This window comes from Mustela nigripes, chromosome 9, assembly GCF_022355385.1.
Source record: "Mustela nigripes isolate SB6536 chromosome 9, MUSNIG.SB6536, whole genome shotgun sequence".
NCBI classification, from domain to species: domain Eukaryota; kingdom Metazoa; phylum Chordata; class Mammalia; order Carnivora; family Mustelidae; genus Mustela; species Mustela nigripes.
The window spans coordinates 1,969,550-1,973,754 of NC_081565.1; the positions used below are offsets into that span (position 1 = coordinate 1,969,550).

The window sequence follows — 4,205 nt, forward strand, 5'->3', positions numbered from 1 at the left end:
GTCCCCTGCCATGCCTGCAGGAACCCAGGAAGGCAGCATGAACCCTAGAAGGCTTCATGGGACTCCCCAAAGGCCGTGTCCGCTCCAGTGCCCAGCAGCAGATGGGGTGTGCGCGTCTCAGGGTTGCCACTGGGCCTCGGTCCTGATTGGGGTTTCTGGTGGGAGGGATCTCAGTGGGAGGTCAGATCCAGGCAGGGTCACAGCTAGGGTCACGTGGAGCCCCAGGAAGCCATTATGATCTCCATGCTGTCAGCAGTCTTTAAAAAATCTTCAAGCCAGAGAAATTTTAATTTGCCTGAATTTACAAAAATGCGGCGGATACAGCAGGCTTTCTGGTGTTTAGTGTTGGAAAAACTAACGTCGGTCTCCCAACACCCAACGCAATAGAAGGTGGGATACTTTGTAAAAAGTGGTTGCTATGACGATGGGGGAGGAGCCACTCGTGTTTGTCGGTGGGACTCCGGGACTGCCCCTGCTTGGAGGCCAACCAGCGCCAAAGGCAGGTTTAGGGGAGCTGGGACTGCTCCTTGGAGGCCTGTAGTGACCGCCGCACTCCACTGGGGCCGATGCCCACCCCCCCACCCCCCTGGAAACTGCCCTTGGCCGGTCCCCTGGGTCTGTCTGGACCTGCTCCGCCGTCCGGCCTCCTCTCTGCATGGACGTTTGCAGCTCCTGGGTGTGACAGTGCACGAGGCTCTGCTGAGGAACACAGAGCTCGGTGGTCAGCTCTGTGCGGGTCTTCAGTGTGACCCTCCCTCCCCCCATGCCCCTGGCGCCCTCAGGCCACCCAGCTCATGAGCAGGGAACGAGGCCCAAGGAATGGTGCTCCTACCCCAGAACTCTGACCTCACCTGGAGCTGTCCTACCTGGACTCATGCTTGCCCCAGAAAGACAGGATCCTTCTGAGCGTGGGGCTCAGTGGAGACGCACATCAGCCCGAGGGGGTGTGGCCCATGCACCGGTCACCATCGCATCCGAGAGCTGGCCGGAGGAGGGCATGGGGGCTGCCGGCTGAATAAAAGGGAAAGAGGAGCCAGGTGGCTGAGGGCGGCTCTTGGGGTCTGGGAGGTTCCAGGCTCTGCCTTCAGCCTGCTTCTGAGTCCCCATGTGAGCTCCTCCAGGGGTCCAGCAGAGAAGGCAGCCCTGAGCCCCGCCTCCCAGGAGTGGGGAGCCCTGAAGGATGGGGGCTGTGCTCCCCTGCACGTATAGGGATCTCTCTCTTCTCTTGAAGTGGACCAGGGAAAGGGCCACCGTGGAAGCAAACACCACCCCTCACCCGCTCACGAACCCTGCTCCCCCGCCCGGGAGAGGGCCGCAGCCCCAGGGAGCAGGGGGCCCTGACCCCGTTGCAGGGAAAGGAGCTGCGCCGGACACTCGGCCACATGAGCAAAGGTGGAAACAAACTTCCGCTTCCTGGTCGGGGCCTGGGTGCAATTAATATTTCATACCCAGAGAAGGCGGTGGCATTTTGCTGGATGGCTTCAATTAGCTCCCGAGCCTCGTTCTCGTGCTAATAATCAGCTTGCTTATCATAATGGTTTATTAATCTGTTTCGCAGTGTGAAGTCACTCGGCGCCATGCATCCCTCCTGCTGCTGCCCGGCGTGGACAGAAATGGCTCGGGCCCATGGGCACTCCTGAGGGGGATCGTGTTCGTGGAGGGCTGGGCCGGGGAGCAGCTGGGGAGCGGACTGGACAGGAGGCTCGCGGCTCTGGTGTGTCTCAGCCCAGAGGGCCCCTCTGGACCAAGCACGGGGCGGGGAGGCTCCAGCGTGGCTCAGCTCTCTCTTCTCTGGCTGTGTCCCTTGATGTCCCTTGACCCAAGGGGAAGGCTTAGGAAGAAATATCTACGTGGAAAATTCGAGATGGGGTTAAGTAGCAGGGGGCACGGGAGACAGCGGAATCATTTGGGTGGGCAATTTTTTTTGTTCCAGAAAGGATTTTTACGCAGGGGCTGGCGTATTCTGCAGCCTGTGACCTGCCCTCCTGGGCCTGACCCCAGGGCAGCCGCTGCTTCACACGCCGAGTCCCACCTGAGTCTCTCGGCCCCTCTTCCCCGCAGTTGTCGCTGCCTTGGGACGGTGCCAGTCTGTGGTTTTATAGAATGTCCCGCACGTTGGGTTTGCCAAGGACTTCCTCACGCCGAGATCCACACTGGGCATTCCGGCAGGAGGACGGGGAAGCGTCCTTCTCAGCGCACCGTCCGGGGACGCGATGGCCACAGGGCCGCGTGCTGTTGACCTTGATTGACCCCTTCGCTGAGCTGCTCTCTACGGGGGGCTTCTCTCCTGCAAATTTTTCCCTTGAAAAGCGATTTGAAAATATTCTTTCTTGGAAAACACTCCTATTTTTCTGGTTGTAATTAGTAAATAGCTTGAGGGAGCTGCTCGGGGCTATGCAAATGCACTGTTATTTGTAGATGTGATTTGGGGCGCCCGCGGGTCTTACTGGGATGGTGTTCTGCTCCCGCGCCCCCTCCCCGTTCATCATTCGACTCTTCTCTGGGAAAGAGCCGTCCCCCCCACCCCCACCCCCACCGTTGAACTCTGCAGATAGTCCCGAAGGCCAGCACGGGCCGCGGACAGCTATTTAGTTGGGTTGGAATGCACCACTCTTGGTACCTGTGTTCTCGCCGGATCCTTCCGGCGCTGGCCGGGGCGGCTCCTCGGGGCTGGGTCCTGCGTCCCTGGCCTTGGGCCCTGATTTCCTCACCTCACAGGCTGCGGCTCGGCTCGGGGCCAAGCCCAGAACCCGCCTCTTCTCCGAGGAGGCCCCGTGTCCGCGTCTTCTGCCGCGTCTTCTGCCGCGTCGCTCCCAATGCTGCCCTCTTCCTCCCGGAGCTGTGACCGAGTAACCAGCCAAGGCCCCTGCCCTCTGTCGGCCCTGGGGGGGGGGGGGGTTGGCTGGGCGGGGGGGCGTCCCTCATTCGTGTTGGCAGAAGGGGGGAGAGAAGGAAGCAGGTCAGGCAGGTCGAGACAGAGAAGGGATCTAGAGGCTCAGGGATGGCTGGCAGGGGCGGGGAGGGTCGTGGGGGTCAGTGGAGGGTCGTGGGGGTGTGGGACAGGGTGTCGGTAGGGGGTCCAGGGGGTGGTGGGGGTAATGTGGGAGAGTGGGGCGTGGCGGAGAGGGGTTGTGGATGCGGGACACTGAGGCGGAGTCGTCCGACCCACGGCTGAGCCCGTCTGAGAAGGCACCGGACTGACCCTGGTTGTGGGGGTAGTGAGTGGCCTTGGCTGGAGTGCAGCAGGGGACTCTGACGGAGCCCCAGGAGGCGTGTTCCCCCGTGCTGCCCGTGAACACCCTCTGTGCTCGGCGCGGACCCTCCCTGCTCGTTTCTCCAGCTCCTCAGCATCCAGCCGTCCACAGTGCTGGTCCGACCGTGACCCAGTTCCCCTTTGGGCCCCAGCAACGGAGGACTCTTTGTGTCCGGCCTGGGGAATGACCTTGATCCCCATCCCAGACTAACAGGACCCCCCCACTCGTCACGGCTCCCTGATCCGGACGGAGCCCCTGCTTCTGGCCCGGAGCTGGTCTCCGACCCCTGCCTCTGACTGCAGCCTGAGTGCTTGCCCCGGCTTTTCTCAGTGACTAGCAAACGCCTGTCACGCGCGAAGCCCTTTCCTTGTGCACCTGTGCGCTCACACGCAGGTCTGCCCACTGCTTCCCCGGGGAGCCCTGAGCCTGTCCTGATGCCGGCCTGACGCTGGCTCCTGCCCTCCTGACACCGTCTCCTGCCCTCAGCGATGTCACAGGACCCTTCCCCCACATCACCTTCCTCCACTAGACGGGCCAGGGCCCCCCGGACCCTGGGAGCTCATCTCTGCCCCCAGTTCCCTTCCTCACTGCTGCCCACTTGCTACTGACCTCTAGCGCCGGGCTGCGAATCTTGGCAGAGGCCACCCATTAAAGCCACCGGTGTTCCTGACAGCACCTCGACAGCCTCCCTCCTCAGCAGTGGAGACTGGGGCAGGGAGGCCTGGCTGTCCAGAGGGCGGGGGCCACAGGCAGGGGAGGGAAGGGCCTCCGGTCCACACTGGTCTCCGGCTGGGATGCAGGGCATCCTGGATTTGGCACCTGCTCTCCGATACTGGGACTTGGGACCTGACTGTCCACAGGGAGTTTGCGGGGAGAAGGATAGAGAGAGAGAGAGGTTTGGGAAGGGAACCCAGGGTATGGGTTAGCGAGCCGCGCGGAGGGCCGGGAGGC

General features: G+C 62.3%; 1 long non-coding RNA gene across 1 annotated transcript; it reads right to left on the reverse strand.

The window, feature by feature from the left end:
• Positions 1-633: 633 nt before the first annotated feature.
• Positions 634-2,833, reverse strand: LOC132024956 (uncharacterized). The gene is made up of 4 exons (XR_009406359.1): positions 2,621-2,833; positions 1,449-2,301; positions 867-1,011; positions 634-699 (listed from the first exon to the last, which is right to left on the reverse strand). It is a non-coding gene; the product is annotated as an uncharacterized LOC132024956 (long non-coding RNA).
• Positions 2,834-4,205: the final 1,372 nt, after the last annotated feature.